This window comes from Mesoplodon bidens (assembly GCF_964165515.1).
Source record: "Mesoplodon bidens genome assembly, chromosome: 14".
Classification (NCBI taxonomy): Eukaryota; Metazoa; Chordata; class Mammalia; order Artiodactyla; family Ziphiidae; genus Mesoplodon; species Mesoplodon bidens.
This window is the reverse complement of record NC_138170.1, coordinates 49,882,967-49,903,641: the sequence shown is the minus strand read 5'-3', so window position 1 is coordinate 49,903,641 and position 20,675 is coordinate 49,882,967.

Here is a 20,675-nt window from a genome sequence, read left to right as displayed (position 1 = left end):
GTTTGTCATTCAGAACCGTTTCTCTAGGTCTTCAGTCACTACAGGCTCAGCTGTATCACTAAGGGCTCAGATTCTTTCCATCTTTCCATCTTTCTCTGTCTTCCTCAGTGACAACTTTATCCAAAAGCCAGCAACTCTCATGATCACAAGATGGCTGCAAACAGACCCCCAAAGTACATGTTCCCTCATCTACATCTAGAGAGAATGATTTCCATCAGTCCAGCAAGTATCCTGATATTCACTTGTTTAAATCTGAAAGATGTGCATGGGAAGATGGAATGTGATGGTTGCTTGAACTAACCAGGGAGTAGGCCAGCTTCTCTGGAAGCACATGGGCTGCATGGGGAGGGGTGGATTCCTCATATGAAGATCAAGGTACTGTGGAGGAAAAAAGGCAGGGGTAAGACACTGAGCAGGCAACCAACAAAAGTCCACTTTCGTAGCTATTATTATTATTATTGGCTTTCTTGGCCCATAGCCCTTGGCTCTTGGCTATTTCTTTAAAAATCATTACAAAAACAAAAACTAAGAGAGCTCTTATTTTGAGTAAGTGTATTCTTTATAGCAAAGGAAAATCAATACACATAAAACTAAGTTTAATTTAACTGGGTGTTAGGCATCTGGAACACTAGCAAACAAGCAGCAAAATGCACTGAATGAAAGGGTTTAACAGGAATGAACGTCAGGGATAGAAAGCAGGAGGGAGCTAAAAAGATGGTGACTTGCCAAAGTGTCAAACCCAGAAGGGTGAGGTTAATTATTGAAGCCAGGTTAGAAGCCATGGCCTGGGTCAGGACAAAGGGGACCAATTAACAAGGGGAGGGGGCATTACCCAAAGCAGAGTTGACAGAAGAAAAATCTGATGGAAACTTGATTCTGACTGCTCTGCCTACACCTTTGCGGCTTCTACCTGCCCATCTATGAGATTCTTCTTTCTCTTTTTGATCCAGTCCCCATCTAATGACTTGCCAATTTCTGCCAGTTTTATTTCTGTGCCTTCTGCCAAGAAGGTTCTTCCGTATTCCTTTGCTGCACTTCATCTGGCTAATTCCTGCTCTTTGGTCGAGACTTTACATTCTAGTACACCACTGCTGTCCTACCTCCCACCCCCAAGACACACACCACAGGCTGATTTAAATAATCCTGTTTGGTATCTAACAATACCCATAATCAATACCAAGTAGCCTACTGATTTGTTTCCTTGTCTGGTCTCAATCCCTGATTGCTGTCCCCCTATCACATGAAAGCTTCTGAAGAGCAGGAACTTTACCTTAGTTACCTTTGGTTCCATGACACCCAGAACAGTGCCTGACACATAGTAGGAGCTCAATGAACGAAGGAGGCAATTCCTTTGTTTACCATCTGACATCCTCTTACCCGGGGCTTAAGAAATAGAACAACACATAAAAACCAAAATGTTCTCTACCTCGAAAGGAGGTGGGAATGAGGAAGACAGATGTTAAAGATGTTTTGTAGCAGTTTGTCCCTCTTAGATTTTGGAAGTGCTGAAGACAGATTCAAAACTGCCAAGAAGGTCCAGAATGCCTCTTTTCTTTTTCTAGTCTCCATTTTCAAACACTGTTCCTATTCCCAAACTGTTAAAGAATATTTATTTTCCCTATTTAGTCACAGAGCATTCATGATTTTTATGTTGGTTTTTCCAGTTAGAGAATCAGGATGCGATTATTACATGAAAGTGACCATTATAATAGTTCAGACTTACAAACACTAGTTATTGGCATTTACAGAGTGAAGCAATCCACCTGGACTAAATACCAGGTGCTCAGTAAATGTACTGTAATACCTCATTCCTGGTTACAAAGAGCTCATATGACCTTTATGTAGGGAATTTGTTTTCTGTTTAATTTATTTTTTCATTCTGAAACAGAGATTCATCTATTATAAGAAAGGAGCCAATTACTGGGTAAACACAATAATACCTAATGACTATACCCGCTGGTATTTAGTCTCAAAACATTTTGCATTTCTTAGCACATAGAATTAACAATATTTTAATATTCCACTAAAATGAGATTAAATATAATTTTAAATGTTCCAGGAGATAGAATACTCAGCCCTGTTTCTCAAGAAGGCTAATTCAAAGGCCCTGCGGTGACTGGTGGTTAGGTTTTGATAATAAGCTAAGGGAAGGAAGTTACAGAAGTGAGGGCTCACCTTAATCACTTTCTGTAGTTTTCTGGTTTTTTATGATTATTTGGAAGCAGAGCCAGCCGCAGGCAAATTTCCTGATGTAATGTGTCTTTAAGGCCAACCCCTGCCTGACCCTTGATGACTGCTCTCAAGCCCCTTTCTCCCCACTCTTGGTGTCCTTCCTGTTAGGTCCTCATCCTCTCATGCTATGCCTTTATGACCGGAGCTGGGGCCACCATGCTGTTTCTACATAATGACCCACATGTACACCTTTCTCTGGCTCCTGTCACCCCGCACAGCATCCTATGATAATTGTAATAACTTTCTTAATTCTAAAGTGCTCTTTCAGAAAATCCTAGTTAAGTGTTTTCTCAATTCCAAGACATACTCCTCACCAGGCCCCCCACACACCCATTTCAATGTTTCTGAAATTTGAATTAATTTTACAGTCTTTTTTTCTTTTTCTCCTAAAAAAGTGCTTACTACATTTTTAGTCAATCTTAAATCAAAAGTGTCTTAGAATTGGAGAGATGTAGTATGAATGTACCTTACTGGAAAGAAGTTTTTTCAAGAGTCTGAAAATATTGCTACATGTGGAGATTTGAGCTATCACACTGTTAATTCAAACAGACAAAGGGCTTTGGGGTAGGAATATATGAATAGTTTAGACAAAACAAACTAATTGTTAGTTGGTTATATGGACTAACTCTCGACCAGATAGTTATCCCCTCACCTTTTTACATTTTCTAGTTTGGGGATTGGATGTAAAGGAAATAGGAAGCTAAATGTCTCCATCATATAAAAGATAGAGGATCTTAAACTTTCTTTCTACACAAGTTGTCCTAAAGCCTAATATTTGTATTGAACAAAAAACTAGGGTTATAAACAGAACTCTATACAGAATAAACTTGATATGGATGACCAGTTATCTCCAACCACCCCTAAGGTTTTCCCTGAAAAGATTGTAACTTGATCTTGTCTATTCTTGCTAAAGAGATGATGGCTGTTTTGGTCACTGGTCTGTGGAGAGGGGAAGATTGTCAATACAATCATGAATGCACGTGGTTCCTGCTTTGGGTAAAATGTTCTGAGATATTTGAGCTCCATTTGTGATGTCCAGCATAATTATACAATGTTTTTCTAAAATATATGGGGAAAGACAGTTACAAGTTGAATCAAAGCAGTATTCCAGTTATCCCCATCTAAACACTTAGTTGTTAAAATTAAGAATAAAATGGAAATTTTGAGAACATGCTTGTCCCTAACATTTCTAGTACCCAGGAGTACAAGTAGAGGGCTACATACAATAGGTCTAAATCATTAAAAATTATAAATCAAGCTAAAAATAAACAAATTAAATAATTTAATAAATGTGTTCTATCCACTTTCCTTGACAAAAAAAAATTTTAATGTATAAAGCAATGTTTTTTATATGACTGAAAGTTAAACAGCAAAAATGACTGGACTTAATATTGTGTATTTGCATTTTCTATTGATGGACTGGTGACGTTTGGATGAGGTATAAGATACAGATGTACATAGGGCTTCCCTGGTGGTGCAGTGGTTGAGAGTCCGCCTGCCGATGCAGGGGACACGGGTTCGTACCCCGGTCCGGGAAGATCCCACATGCCGCGGAGCGGCTGGGTCCGTGAGCTATGGCCGCTGGGCCTGCGCACCCGGAGCCTGTGCTCCACAACGGGAAAGGCCACAACAGTGAGAGGCCCGCGTACTGCAAAAAAAAAAAAAAAAACAAAGATGTACATAATTATAAATTATCATACACTTATTCTATACATTTTATTTTTTTCAGGAAAATCATTAATTATAATGTTATAATATATTTAATTTGTATTCTGTTGACAGTAATAGCAAAATAGACAACTTCTCTTGAATGAATGTATTTAGTTTCTTGTTTAAATTTTTATCATGGAAAAACCCAAATGTTTACAAATGCAAATATAAAGAATCCCATGTACCTATCATCCAGCTTCAGCAAGTATTAACTCTTGGTCACTGTTGGTTTATCTATACTCCCCAACTCTATCCAATTATATTGAAGCAAATCCTAGACATATCACTTTATTCATGAATGTATCAATGTGTATCTTTAGAAAAGAGGACATCTTAAAAATTAACTTTAAAACTATTTTCATGTGAAAAATAGTTCCTTAATAGTAGATGTTTTTAAAATTTGGTTCAGTAGAATTGGAGAAATTTTATTCTGCTGAGGCAGTAGCAACTGAAATTGTCAATAAACTTTCTAAATCAATATTTATATTTGGAAATGAACCATGAATTTTACATATTACGTTCAAACATTTCAATGCGGTTGCAATGACAATCATTATTACAGAAGATAATAGAAATTTTTTACTTTACCATATAAATCCTATCACATGATTTTTTTCACCAGCGTTTAAGCAATATCTATAGCCATAAAGTGCTAAGTTCCTCTTTCAAATTTTTAAATGTTGGGATATAATTAAAAAAACAAAAAGAAAAATATGTAGTTCAATTTGTTCAAATCTCTCTTCATAGGAGACTATACCTCACATAGAATGTTTAGGAAGTAGTATATATATGTGTGTATATACACACACATATAAATTTATATATATTTATACATGTGATTTTTATACAGATATATATTTGAATTTGAGTGTCTTCATAATCATGTAAACATTTTTATTTCCATGTTCTAATTTTCTTTTATTTTACTGGATTATCACTTTTGTTGTATGCGTCACATTTAGTATCTTTCTATTTAGGAAAATCATTTTCCCTAAAAATTTTTTAAGCATTTTAAATTATTTAAAAAGCGAAGTAGGCAAACTTAGATCTGTTTGTATCTTTTGTAAATGTTTGCTAACATCATTAATAGCAAACAACAGTCCATACCAAATAACTGTGGTTAGCACAAAATAAAAAATATTTTCCACCATAGACCATAATTCCTTATTTATCTGAGGATCTTCTGTTGTTTCACTTAGCTATCCTAGTACAGCTCACTCTCTTGTCTAAATTAAATCTAACTGCTCTAACAGTATTTAAATGGCATCTCCATTTTTAACTCAGAGTGGCTGTGAGGTCAAATTTGATGTGCTTAATCAGGATGATCCATTTTGGCTCAGATCCAGAAAATATTGTATATAATCTCTGAATCACTCCAAAGAATGTTGTTGCTATTGTCAGAGATGAGGCCATATCTTCTAGGAACATGTTGATAGATATTTAATAAAGTTGTATGCGTTTGTGTTTATGATATGCAGGGCCCTCTGAAGCAAGGGCTCCTCTTGCTTGAGTCTAATACTGGCACTGCAGACTAATAATAAATGTATGTATTAATACGTTATAATATGCATATGCTAGATTTTTTGAAGTGCTTTCACATTTATGATGTCTTTTGATCTGCACAATAACCTATGGACTAGATAAATCAATTAGAGATGAGAAACAGAAGTCTAGAGAGGTTAAGTGATTTATCTAAAATTACACAGCTAATTAGTGGTAGAGCTAAGAGTAGCACCTAGGTCTCCATGCACAGGTCTTTCTGTTGCACTATGTTATACCATGTTGCCTCCTTAATGTTTCTAAAACAAAGACATGGCAGTTGGACAAGTTACATTGCAACACTTTTCATTCCTTAAAACCCTTTGGATTTTGGAAGAGAAAACAAATATAGGACGATAAATGAAAAAAAGCCATGTGCTCTTTCATATCTGATAAGTCCATGTGGGATCAATATATATTTATTGACCAATGTTTCAGAAACTAGAGATTTATCTCCTTCCAGGCAAAGGTTCACTTGAGTAGTACAGACTAAATCTTTGGAAGGGTGAGGATCATATTCCTTAACCTACACATAAGGTACTAAGGACAGCTCTGAGAACATAAACTTTGGGAACATCTTCTAAGAGCCAGGGATTTTTGGAATGCTACTTCTTAATGCAATATACAGCACCTAGAGGTACAAAACATTAGTAGAAAAATGAATGTAATCCTCTTTTAATCATGCAAGCCAGATTTCCTGCTGATTTTCCTCTACAGTTTGCTTAGGACCGCCTTGGTGCCTCTGCCCTCTGCTCATATAGACCCAAGACTTCAAGTGCTTGATGAAATACTTTTTTTAAAAAAAATTATTTATTTATTTATTTAATTTTGGCTGCTTTGGGTCTTCATTGCTGTGTGTGGGCTTTCTCTAGTTGTGGCAGGCGGAGGCTATTCTTTGTGGCGGTGCATGGGCTTCTCATTGTGGCGGCTTCTCTTGTTGTGGAGCACAGGCTCTAGGCACGTGGGCTTCAGTAGTTGCAGCACGTGGGCTCAGTAGTTGTGGCTCGCAGACACTAGAGCACAGGCTCAGTAGTTGTGGCGCACTGGCTTAGTTGTTCCGTAGCATGTGGGATCTTCCCGGACCAGGGCTCAAACCTGTGTTCCCTGCATTGGCAGGCGAATTCTTAACCACTGTGCCACCAGGGAAGTCCTTGAAATCCTTTTTTTCTCTCCAATTCTTAGCACTTTTGAATTTAGGATGCATCTTACGGTCAATAGCATCTTTGATGAAATAGAACATAGCGAGCTGTTAATGATGGTTACCTCTGGTGAGTTCTGTATTGCTTGCACTCTCTACAATAAGAATGCATAATTTTTATAATGAAAACAAATTTAAAAAAATTTTAGACCCCAAATCCTATGTGGCTTATACACCCTATCTCTAATACTTGAAGAATACCAAGGATGTAATAACAGTAATTACATTTCTAAGGTTTTATATTCATAATGGATTTTGTAAGCCCTTACATGTGAGCAGTAGGCTTGATACTTCTGAGATATTCCTCACAGCAGTCAACTGTGAATTATCCACGATGGAAACACTCCTTAGAGCTCCCTGGTACTCACCATATTGTATTGTAATTGTCTGTTTCTTGGTCATTTTTTCCACCCGGGTGAGAGCTCCTTGAAGGCAAGAACAGTGTCCATTCATTTTTGTGTCTCCAGCACCTAACACAGAGCCGAGACTATCAAGTTAGTAAAACAACTGATTGAATGAAAGACCTGTATGTACTCAATATTTTTTTGAATGTTATTTCCACCTACACAATTTAACAGTTTACCTCTGGAGATGGTAATGATTCTCTGCTAGGATATGGCTTGTTCTTTTTTCCTTTGTGGCTGGTGAATGCAAGGCACAAGCAGGAAGTGTTGTTTTTTAAAAGTGCCTCTGTATTCTCTCCTCAGGCATATACAGCTTTAGCTTTCTGTTATCAAATTTGTTAATCTACCTAATTCTTGTGTAAGCAGGTAAAGAAAATTACTTTCCAACTTGCTACTAAATTAAATATCTTACTGAGACAGGTTGTGAGTAGGGGAAGTTTAAAATATTTTTCTTATTACTTAAATCAGAAGAAAAAAATTTACCAATGAAAATTTCTCATCTGGTCTCTAAATTATGGTATCATGTTTATATAGAGGAAGTCTATTTGGGAGAGTGTTCTCAGTTCCTAAAGCTCAGTAATGAAGGACTGAGCTTTTTTTTTTTTTTTATAAAATTTGGTACATGAATAAAAATAAAAATATTTGGCAACTCATGCAATGGGAGAAAACATACAAATCATATCTTTGACAAGGGATTTACTTCCAGAATATATAAAGAACACATACAGCTCAATACTATCAAAAACCCAGACAACCCAATTTAAAAATGGGCAAAGGACTTGAATAGACATTTTTCTAAAGAGGATAAAACAGATGGCCAATAGGCACATAAAAAACGTTCAATATCACTAATAGCAGGAAAATACAAATCAGAACCACAATGAGATACCACTTCACAACCATTAGAATGGTTCTTATATACGTATAGTATATAAGAAAATAACAAGTGTTGGTGAGGATGTAAGAGAAATTAGAACGTTTTTGCACTGTTGGTAGGAATGTAAAATGGTGCAGCCTCTGTGGAAAAAGTATGGAAATCCCTCAAAAAATTAAACATGGAATTACCATATGATCCAGCATTTCCACTACTTGGTGTATAACCAGAAGAATTGAAAGGGGGGGACTTGAACAGATATTTGTACACCAATGTTCATAGCAGCATTATTTACAATAGCCAAAAGGGGGAAACAACCCAAATGTCCACTAACAGATGAATGGATAAACAAAATATGGTTTATATATACAATGAAATATTATTCAGTCTTAAAAAGGAAGGAGATTCCAGTACATGCTACAACATAGATGAACCTTGAAAATGTCATGCTAAGTAAAATAAGCCAGACACAAAAGGACAAATATTGTGTGATTCACTTGTATCACTATTTAGAGTTGACAAATTCATAGAGACAGAAAATAGACTGGTGGTTGCCAGAGGTGGAGACGAGGGAGTTATGGGGAGTTATTGTTTAATGGGTAGAGTTTAAATTTGGGGAAGATGAAAAAATTCTGGAGGATTATGTTGATGGTTGCACAACATTGTGAATGTACTTAATGCCACTGAACTGTATACCTAAATTGGTTGAAATGGTAAATTATTATATATTTTTATACATAATATATAATTATATATATAACAACACACACAAAAACTTGACATTTACTTAGCATTTTTTTTAAAAGCACTTTCACTTGCAGTAACCTCACAACAACCTTGAGAGATAGGCAGGGCAGTTATTATTCTCATTTTACAGATAAGGAAATAAACCTTATTTGGTTTAAGTAAATAGCTAAGAGACACAAAACTAATAGGTGTCAGAGTCAGAATTAGGACCCGGAACCCCAGGCCCTTGCTCTTTCTTCTATACCAAACTGCCTTTCACAGAAGTGTTCTTGAACCCTGATAATTGACACTGACATTGAATTCACTGGCAAAGGCCCAACTTTCACTTGGAATGCACATATAAAGCCTGATTCCAAAGAACAGTCTTGAAAGGGCTTTCTGGAGAATGTGGGCAAAACAACAGGCACAGAAATCATTAACAACATGTACCTTTCCCCCATCACAACAATAATATTGTGAAGGGAAAGACAGAAATATGAGAACGGAAGCAACAGTCAGGAAATGCTCAATTGTTAATTTATTATCACAGCTCTGGTTCCTTTCTAAACAATTCTTTTTTTTTTTTCTTTTTTTTTTTGCAGTACGCGGGCCTCTCACTGTTGGGGCCTCTCCTGTTGCGGAGCACAGGCTCCGGACGCACAGGCTCAGCGGCCATGGCTCACGGGCCCAGCTGCTCCGCGGAATGTGGGATCTTCCCGGACCAGGGCACGAACCAGTGTCCCCTGCATCGGCAGGCGGACTCTCAACCACTGCGCCACCAGGGAAGCCCTAAACAATTCTTAAGGGGCAATGCCTATTCGACTGGGATTTTTATTTTGTCAAATATTCTTTAAAGTTCATTTGTAGGCTGTAAGATAATTATTGAGAATGTTTTTAGTGTGGTTAAAAGGAGTTTTATAGTTGCCACGTAATATAATTTGACCTGTATCTGATAGCCTCTTTGAAAAATAGTAATGATTTAAAAAAATACAGACGTGAAGAATAACAGACTTTTATTATACAACTGTGTGTTTGCATTGTTAATTCAGTCCCATTCAATCTTTCCAGTAAATTAATTACGGCTAAGAATCAGAAGGGACCGCAAAGCAAAAACTGCAGAGGAGTCACAGCCAGCTGTTCTTTAAAAATGGAATGCTGACTTTTATTTTTAAGTATTCAACAAACAGTCCTGAAGCACATCCTCAAGAATCTTAATCATAGGGACTTCCCTGGTGGTGCAGTGGTTAAGAATCCACCTGCCAATGCAGGGGACAAGGGTTCAAGCCCTGGTCTGGGTAGACCCATATGCCACAGAGCAACTAAGCCCATGCGCCACAACTACTGAGCCTGCACTTCAGAGCCTGCGAGCCACAACTGCTGAGCCCATGTGCCACAACTACTGAACCCCAGGCACCTAGAGCCCGTGCTCCACAAGAAGAGAAGCCACCGCAATGAGAAGCCAGTGCACCGCAATGAAGAGTAGCCCCCACTCGCTGCAACTAGAGAAAGCCCGCGCACAGCAATGAAGACCCAACTACAGCCAAAAAATAAATAAATAAAAATAAATAAATTAAAACAAAACCAAACAATGTGAATGTTCTTAATGTCACTGAACTGTACACTTAAAAATTATTTAAAGAAAAAAAGAACCTTAATCATATATTGTTGGTGGACTATGAAGTTTTGTTTTGTGTACTGGAGAAGAAAAATGTCTCATAATATTAATATATTCTAGTGTTTTCAGGTTGTTTTTATGGCAGGCTGAGAGCTGAAATTTTGTGGTGGCAAAAAAGTTTGGAAATTTAAAACATAATAATAATTATAGAAGGACACCCCCCCAAAATTCAAAACTTTAATAGTGATTTCCAAGGAATATAGGGGTGATTCTCCACTCCCATGTGACCATACTACTCCTTTTCAGTATTTTCCATATTGTCTACTATGAACATGTCTTATATCTATAGTGGAGTAAAATAAAATTTATTTTAAAATAATGGTAATCTTGCAGGCCAGGTCACTGGGCAGTTGTCTTTTTGATTAAAATTAACTGAAAGGAATCAAAAGTTAAACAATGTGTTCCCTGGCTTTCAAAGGGAAAAATATAATATTAGAAGAGAAGAGTGAGGCCCAATAGAGTTAAGGGCTTGGGTTTAAGTTCACCCACCTGGCCAGGAACAGAACAAGTAAACCTGACCTGCCCTCCTAGTAGGGAGGTGGCTTAGTGGAGAGGATTGGTAGTTCTACACAGCCTACATTCTGCCTGGTGATTCTGATATACTGGTACACCATATCTATCTATGGTTTGATAAGCTTGCTTGTAATTAAAGAAACTCCTATATCACAGAAATACAGTTCATTGACTCTGAAGCATCTTTTGCATTAATGATTTAAGGTCTTAATTCATGGACTACAAATGAATCATGGCTGCAACCACAATGAGTTTCCACACGCATTTTGTAAAATTAAAGTATCATTACATCTTATCATCCATGTGTGTGTTTACACAGTACCTATCACCAAGGATGTCTTAATGGTACATTTGGGACCCCTCCACTCATCTCCAATCGCATTTCAGTTATGGCCTCATTTAGCCTCTTCCTTCTCTTGGTTTAGTTATTGCTAAATCCTGTGATTGTAGGTCTTAGTTTTGACTGTAACTCTCACTTCCTTAATGTTGGCTGCTAGTTCCCTTTACATGACACATCAGATCAATAACGATATCTACCATTTATTGAGTTCATACCATGTACCAGTCACTTTATACCTAATATTTCTCATCCATGACGTAAATTCTGACTACTTCTGCAATTTCATTGTCAACTGTTCCCTGATTGCACCCTATATTGTAACTCAGAAGTCGATAAACTATAGTCCGAGGACTAAATCTGGCCTGCTACCTGTTTTTGTATGGCCTATGAGCTAAGAATGTTATTTAAGTATTTAAATGGGTGAAAAGAATCAAGAGATGAGTAATACTTTGTGAGCATGAAAATTATGTCAATTCAACTTCTAGTGTCCATAAATAAGTTTTCATTTGAACCCAGCCACTCTCATTCATTTAGGTGTTGTCTATGGCTGCTTTTGTGCTATGATGGCAGAGTTGAGTAGTTGTGACAGAGACCATATGACCCACAAAATATTTATCTAACTATATGACTAAATGTTTAAAATATTTATCTGGCTCTTTAAAGAAAAGTTTTTCAACTCCTGTCTAACGTAACCAAACTACTTTCTGTCCTTACCTTCTTGTCCTCATGTATGTTTTCCCCTCCGTCTGGAATGTTTTCTTTTATTTCTTTATTCCTCTTTAGTCCCTTTTATATCCTCATTCTCTCTGGGTGATTTTATCCAAACTCATGGTGTTAAATTCGATCTATATGTTGACAGTACCCAAATTTAAGTCTCCATACCCAACCTCTGTCCTGAACTCCAGACCCAAATATACAACTGTTTGATATCTCTAGTTAGATAGCATAAACGCTCAAACCACACATGTTCAAAGTTGAATTCTAGATCTATTCCCCTAAACCAACTCCTTCTAGTATGCCCCATTTCAGTTGATGGCAACTCCACCTCTGGAGTTGGTCAGGCCAAAAACTTTGGTGCTTTTCTGATTTCTTTGTTTGTCTCACATTTCACCTCCAATCTATCAACAAGTCATGTTGGCTCTACCTTCAAAATATATCCAGAATTTGACTATTTCTCACCTCCCCCCTTGCCACCATGCTGGTCCAAACTACCATCTTTCATCTGGACTACTGCAATGACCTCCAATTGATCTTGTCTGCTCTTGCCCCTGTGATCATTATCATGCAGTGTCACCTTCTCAGTTCCTTGTTCAGAACCTTCCAATCACTTCCTGTTCAAAGTCGGCCCTCTTTCTCACCGGTTGTCTCTCAAGTCTCATTTCCCACTACTCTTCCTCTCGCTCACTCTACTCTAGAGACACTGGCCTTGCTCTTCCTCAAACGATCCAGAGACTTGGCTACTTCAGGGCCTTTGTGCTTACTGTTCCCTCTGCCTTATCATCCCATGGTATCCCTAGGGCTTGTTCTTACACTGTTTTTAGATAGGAAGAGTTGCCTTCTCAGTGAGACCTTCCATGGCGTTCTCATCTACAATTTCAAATTTGCACTTGTAGTTTTTCTTCCTTAGCACTTTTCACTAGTTAGATAAAGAAGTCATGTATTTACTTGTCTTCGTTATTGTCTACACAAGAATGTAAGTTCATGAGGGTAGGGATTTTCATCTGTTTTGTTCAGTATTGTATTCCTAGTACCTAGAACAATGCCTGACACATAGAGAGTGCAGTAAGTATCTGTGGCATGAGTGCATGAATGAAAACTTCCAGCTCAAGGGCCGCTTCCATGAAATCTTACCTGCAGCACCCATCTTGAGTGCTCTGGGTCCTCCTTCCCATTGGCCAGTGAGGATCTATGATTTACTTACTTATAGTGTAGAACAATTGGTTGACACATCTGTTTCCCCTACTAAACTGAGCTTGATTCATTTTTGTATCCCAGGACCTAGCACAGCTCCTGGCACATAACAAATACTCATTAATGTTTCCTAACTGAAAGAATAATTGTTCAACATTTAAAAATATTCCTTACTTTTCAAGAAGATACTTTTCAGAGATCTGTTTAAATAGTGAATGGTACTTAAATTGGAATTTGATTTAAAAAAACAACAACGAAGAATTATTCAGGATCATGCTTGCTTTAGATTCTAAAACCACTGGAGGCAAAGCTGGGGGTTTCTTGAGGATCCAGAACCATATACCACATAACACAGGGCATGACACCAGAGGCCTCCTGGTCAGGAATCAAGGTGCAGTGCCTTGCCTGGTGAAGTCCTGGCTACACAGCCTACTTAGGCTATTAAGACTATTGGTGGGCTTCCCTGGTGGTGCATTGGTTAAGAATCTGCCTGCCAATGCAGGGGACATGGGTTCAAGCCCTGGTCCGGGAAGATCCAACATTCCGTGGAGCAACAAACCTGTGCACTACAACTACTGAGCCTGCGCTCTAGAGCCCACAAGTCACAACTACTGAGCCTGCGTGCTGCAACTACTGAAGCCCGCACGCCTAGAGCCTGTGCTCTGCAACAAGAGAAGCCACCTCAATGAGAAGCCTGTGTACTACAACGAAGAGTAGCCCCCGCTCGCCACAACTAAAGAAAGCCCACTCACAGCAATGAAGACCCAGCACAGCCAAAAATAAATAAAATAAAATAAATTTAGAAAAAGAAAATGCATGGTATTAAAAGAAAAAAAGACTATTGGTGTGTGGAGAAAATCCTTACTCTTATTTGTTTGTTTTCAATCAAGACCTGTAAGACCTGCTAATTGGTGAAGTGGAAAGGATTAACGATCTTTAATCACTGTTAGAATAAAAAATGCCCTATCGCTTTCCTGTCTCTAAATAACCTTTTTCCATCTGTGTCCAGTAAACAGTCACAAGTCAGCTAAGTAAAAATCTTTCAGTTGTTCTTTAAAAACAGGTATTTACCGGGAGATCATTGACTCCAGTCTGGCTCCTGCAGTCAGAGAACATCCATGGGGGTGGGGGGGGGAGGGGGGAACGCCACCGCAGCAATGGATTTGGAGGCAGGTAGTGGGAGGAGAGAAGCCAGCAAAGAAAGCCTTATCTCAGGCACTTTGGTATTCTAGTCCGTGGTCACTAGTAAAATTAGATTTGGATTAAACATTGTATTTTATCATTTTGCATTCTCTTCCTAGAGGTTAAGTGTACATTTCTTTATTTGAGTCTCATACATGCATGTAAAGTAGTGAAGGCATTATCTCCCATTTAGGGTTTAAAGATGGAGAAAATGAGGGCAAGAAGTAAAGTGACTTGCCTAGTCAGTGACTGATCAGGACAGGATCTCAGATAGGTGTTCAATGCTCTTCCTCCTGGCCCTTTCTTCTAAACTATCTCTTGCTTCAAGATTTTTTTTTTTAATTGCATGCCTGTAGGAACAGAACTAGAAGTGTTTTAGGTTGGCAGTGACATGGAGTGTCTGCTTTGTGCTCAGCACTGAGGTAGATACAAAGAAATAAAAAACAACATTCTGTCCTCAAGCTATTTATAGCTACCTGGGGGAAAGAAAATGTAATAAACAAACAACAAAAAACCCTAATATTGTAAAGTGAAAAACATCAGGTTACAAAAGCATGTATGCTAAACATACTTATAGACTTTTATTCATTTTCAATCATTCCATTTTGCCTAATATATTTATAAGATCTAGAGTGGGAACACTGCTCTACTCAGAGGCATGTGGCTTCTTTACTTTTCTTAACAAATCTAATCTCACATACTCCCACCCTTCCAATTAAAGCTATCTCAGCCTCCTCCAGATTAAATAGTCTCTTGTGGTTTAGCAGTCTATTTTGATGTAAAATGCTCTCTATCAGGTAAATATTCATTAATTCAAAGTTCAATTCCCTAACAAGGCTGGTTGGTTCTCTCCTACCCTCCGCCTGGCCAAAGATGGCATTTATGCATGTGGATACTCACCCATCCTTATGGCATTGGGTGGGGTTTGGTTTCCACTGCAGGACAGCTGGTCTGGTCGTTGTACACTAGCTGCTCCTCAACTAATGTCCTGCTTATTTTTGGAATCCCCCGGGGGGAGGTCCCTTCCGCATCACAGTGGAGCCAAGATCAGTTTGAGTTTGCCATTCTGCAGCTAGTCACTGTTGTTCTGCTATTGCTTACCCCCTGACCAATACTAGTGTGGGATATCCCTGAGCTGCAATCTCCTCCTAGGCTTTTTTGCTGGGGGCAGGGCAAAGGCTCCCTTGCCTTTCACTTACCACTCAATCTGTCCAACATGCTTTCCCCTCAAGGGATTCAGTCCAGAAAGTAGCAGTCAGAATACACCTGTCTCACTGCCTACTTCCCCTAGTTTCTTCTTTTTTCCTCTGTAATCCTCTGAGCTAAAGTTCCCCTCTCACTCCCCTCCCCCTGCCCCCATAGGTACACTTCCCTCATTCTGAGATTTCTCTATTCCTGGCTTTTAGTAAAACTCTATGATTTAGTTGATTGGCTCTGTCTCTTCTTGTGTTAATGAGAAATAAAATCATTTAAAAAATCTTTTTCTCTGTTGTCAAAGTTCAGCTTTCAAAACTCTTAATGTTGGGGCTTCCCTGGTGGTGCAGTGGTTAAGAATCCGCCTGCCAGTGCAGCGGACACGGGCTCCAGCCCTGGTCCGGGAAGATCCTACACGCCACGGAGCAGCTAAGCCCGTGCGCCTCAACTACTGAGCCTGCACTCTAGAACCCGCGAGCCACAACTACTGAGCCCGCGAGCCACAGCTACTGAAGCCCACATGCCACAACTACTGAAGCCCGTGCACCTAAAGCCTGTGCTCGGCAACAAGAGAAGGCACCGCAGTGAGAAGCCTGCGCACCGCAACAAAGAGTAGCCTCCCCTTGCAACTAGAGAAAGCCTGCGCGCAGCAACGAAGACCCAACGCAGCCAAAAATGAAAATAAATAAAATAAATAAATTTAAAAACCCCACAAAACTCTTCATGTCTGATCAGAAATCTCATTTTACAGATAAAAAAACTGAACATTGACTCTTTTTCCACTTTTTGCATTCCTGCTGTAAGAATCCTAATGATTTAGAGAAAAGGATGCTTCGCACAGAATGAGGGGTGGTGACATACAAGGAAGTGCAAAAGAGAAAAACACGTTGATATACTTCTAAAATCTTGTTACATATGCATGGAAAAATATACACCAAAATGTTAATAGTGACACACTTTGGGTGGTGGTTTTACAAGTTATCTTATTCTTTATGTCCTCTCGTATTTTCAGAATTTTAAATAGTGCATATGTATTGTTTTTGTAAACAGAAAAGCCAATAAAAAGATTTCCATTGGGATGGGGGAGAGGTTAAACATCATAGAACTATACATATAATAAATATCTCAAGACTATGCCCCCAAATTAATTGTCAAATAAGTGATTTAGTCATAATTGTGATGATTTTTTTTTTTTTTTTTTTTGCAGTTCGCGGGCCTCTCACTGCCATGGCCTCTCCCGTTGCGGAGCACAGGCGCTTCGGACACGCAGGCTCAGTGGCCATGGCTCACGGGCCCAGCCGCTACGTGGCATGTGGGATCCTCCCGGACCGGGGCATGAACCCGTGTCCCCTGCATTGGCAGGCAGACTCTCAACCACTGCGCCACCAGGGAAGCCCGTGATGAATATTTACTGAGTCACATCTTTTCTTTTTTCTTCTTTTTTAAATTGGGATATAATTTATATACCATAAAATCCACTCTTTTAACATGTGCAACTTAGTGGTTTTAGTATATTCACAAAGTTGTGCAACCATCACAACTATCTTATTCCAAAATTATTTTTATCACCCCTGAAAGAACCTCCATACCCATTAGCAGTCACTCCCCATTCCCCCTTCCCTCAGCCCCTGGAAACCACTGATCTATTTTCTGTTTCTGTGGATTTGCCTATTCTCAACATTTCATGTAAATAGAACCATACAAAATGTGGCCTTCTGTGTTTGGTTTCTTTCACTTAGCATAATGTTTTCAATGTTCACCCATGTTGAGTCATATTTTTCTTGGTCTCCTTTTTTGAAAAAATTTTCCCTCAGTGTTGCAATGATACTAATACTGGTCCCTCAACTCTTGCTGTACAGTCCATACAATGCAAAAAAGTCAGACTACCTTTTGTTACAAAGTTGCATTACCTACTTTATGGATAGACTCAGTAGTGTAGAAAAATTGATCACAGTTAACCACCAAAAAATTATATTTGACTTTGGAATACATTTTAATATAGGAGTGGAATGGGGGTTGGGGAGGGGGAAGCAGGGATAGGGTTAGGCTCACTTTTCCTTGGAATCTAAGGTAATATTATTTAAAGCTTATAGAAAAAGTAGCCCAGGGCCTTCCCTGGTGGCTCAGTGGTTAAGAATCTGCCTGCCAATGCAGGGGATGGGGGTTCAAGCCCTTGTCCAGGAAGATCCCACATGCCGTGGAGCAACTAAGCCCGCGAGCCACAACTACTGAGCCTGCGAGCCACAACTACTGAAGCCCATGTGCCTAGAGCCCGTGCTCCGCAACAAGAGAAGCTACCACAATGAGAAGCCTGCGCATGGCGACGAAGAGTAGCCCCCTCTTGCCACAACTAAAGAAAGCCCACATGCAGCAACGAAGACCCAACACAGCCATAAATAAATAAATAAATAAATAAATTTATTAATTAAAAAAAAAGAAATAGTAGCCCAAGTATATGTTAATGATTGCAAACAGATTTGACTCTATGTTTTATTGTGAATAATAAACTTTCTCAAGTGGACATTAACAATATTGGATAAAGAAAGTGTGTGTGTATTCCCTCGAGCTTTCTCATTTTATCATATTTGTTAGTACTCCTGAGTACTGGTCATGCCTTCAAGTTGGAATGAAGGCCAAGACTGAGAACCCAATCCTGAAGTTTCCTATAATTGTACAGGATCAAAACAAGGGACACTCTAAGTCAGTAGACTTTAATCTTTTGGGACTCACAGATTTAGTCCTTTGAATCTCTGGTAAAAGGTAGACTCTTTTCTTTTTTTTTTCTTTTTGAATTTTCTTTTATTTATTTTTTATACAGCAGGTTATTAGTTATCTATTTTATACATATTAGTGTATATATGTCAATCCCCATCTCCCAATTCATCCCACCACCACCTCCACCCCCCCACCACTTTCCCCCCTTGGTGTCCATACGTTTGTTTCTCTACAACTGTGTCTCTATTTCTGCCCTGCAAACTGGTTCATCTGTACCATTTTTCTAGGTTCCACATATATTCGTTAATATACGATATTTGTTTTTCTCTTTCTGACTTACTTCACTCTGTATGACAGTCTCTAGATCCATCCATGTCTCAACAAATGACCCAATTTCATTCCTTTTTATGGCTGAGTAATATTCCATTGTATATATGTACCACATCTTCTTTATCCACTCGTCTGTCAATGGGCATTTAGGTTGCTTCCATGTCCCAGCTATTGAAAATAGTGCTGCAGTGAACACTGGAGTGCCTGTGTCTTTTTGAATTATGGTTTTCTCTGGGTATATGCCCAGTAGTGGGATTGCTGGGTTGTATGGTAATTCTATTTTTAGTTTTTGAAGGAACCTCCATGCTGTTCTCCATAGAGGCTGTATCAATTTACATTCCCACCAACAGGTTCCCTTTTCTCCACACCCTCTCCAGCCTTTGTTGTTTGTAGATTTTCTGATGATGCCCATTCTAATTGGTGTGAGGTGATACCTCATTGTAGTTTTGATTTGCATTTCTCTAATAATTAGTGATGTTAAGCAGCTTTTCATGTGCTTCTTGGCCATCTGTATGTCTTCTTTGGAGAAATGGGGTAGACCCTTTTCTGAAAACTGTTACTTATAATTTCGAAGGGTGTGTGAGTCCCATGAACCATCCAAGGTATTCAGTGTCTTGGTCAGCTCAGGATACTATCACAAAATACCTCAGACTGGGTGGCTTAAACAACAAATATTTATTTCTCATTGTTCTGGAGGCTGGAAAGTCCAAGGTCAAGGTGGGGCAGATTTGGTGTCTGATAAAGGCCTTCTTCCTATTTTGCAGATGGCTACCATCTTTCTGTGTCTGCATATTGGGAGGAGAAAGCTCTCTTGTGTCTCTTCTTCTAAGGTCACTAATCCAATCATGAGGGCTCCACTACCATGACCTAATCTAATTCTAATTACTGTACCTCCCAGTCTCCATCTCCAAATACCATCCCACTAGGGATTAGAGCTGCAACATATGAGTTTGGAAGGACACAAACATGTAGTCCATACTACAGAGATAGTCCCCAGATTGAGAATATATGCTCTAGGAAAATTCCCCTCTTTATTACCCACTAGGGTTTCAGCCCCAGGTCCAAATCTTTTTTATTTTTATTTTATTTATTTTTGGTTGCATTGGGTCTTTGTTGCTGCGCATGAACTTTCTCTAGCTGTGTCGAGCAGGGGCTACTCTTCGTTGCGGTGTGTGGGCTTCTTATTGCGGTTGCTTCTCTTGTTGTGGAGCATGAGCTCTAGGTGCGCAGGCTTCAGTATTTGTGGCACACGGGCTCAGTAGTTATGGCTCGCAGACTCTAGAGCACAGGCTCAGTAGTTGTGGCGCATGGGCTTAGTTGCTCCGTGGCGTGTGGGATGTTCCTGGGCCAGGGCTCAAACCCATGTCCGCTTCATTGGCAGGTGGATTCTTAACCACTGCGCCACCAGGGAAGTCTCCCAGGTCCCAATCTTATCTCCTGTTCTGATGAACTGGGTGGGACAGAATCGCTGTTGAAGACCTCTTGGCCCTATAGAGAAGTCTATATGTCTCCTCCTGAATCCTATTCCAGAAGCAGGAAGCACCCCTAGGTGCCTGTTTGATATACAGCATGCAGATGAGGTAAAGAGGAAGAAATGAGTGAATAACACAGAGGATAAGAATTTTGACATCACCTACTTATACGGTCCCCACATTATGTTCTGCGTGTATCCTTGATTTCATCCCTGTTCCTCATCAGAGCTTCTGTCCCTTGGGAATGGAAGTAAGGTGGGAAAAAGCATTAGCTCCTTAGCATTGGTTGGAGAAAGGCTCTTGATAATTCGTGGATGCCTCCAACCAGATTCATGAATAAATTGAGGGCAGATTCAGGGTCAGCAAGAAGGAAGTGACTCTGGAGGACAGGAGGAAACATCTGGAAGACATGGACTTGAGCTTGAGCAGCAGATATTTCTCAATGGACAGCTCAAGTCTTTGAATTCTTTTTGTTTCAGAGTCTGGCATAGCTCAAATTAGTTAACTTTTAAAGCATTATGTAAGTTAAGCATTTGTTTGGTGTTGTTGAGGGAAGAGAAGAGGGAATTTTCTCAAATAAAAAAAGAGGAAGTGCTCTGTTTTCTTAGTGACTGTTTTGGTTTGTCCTATTTATACTTGGTCCTCTTTTGCCTTACTTTG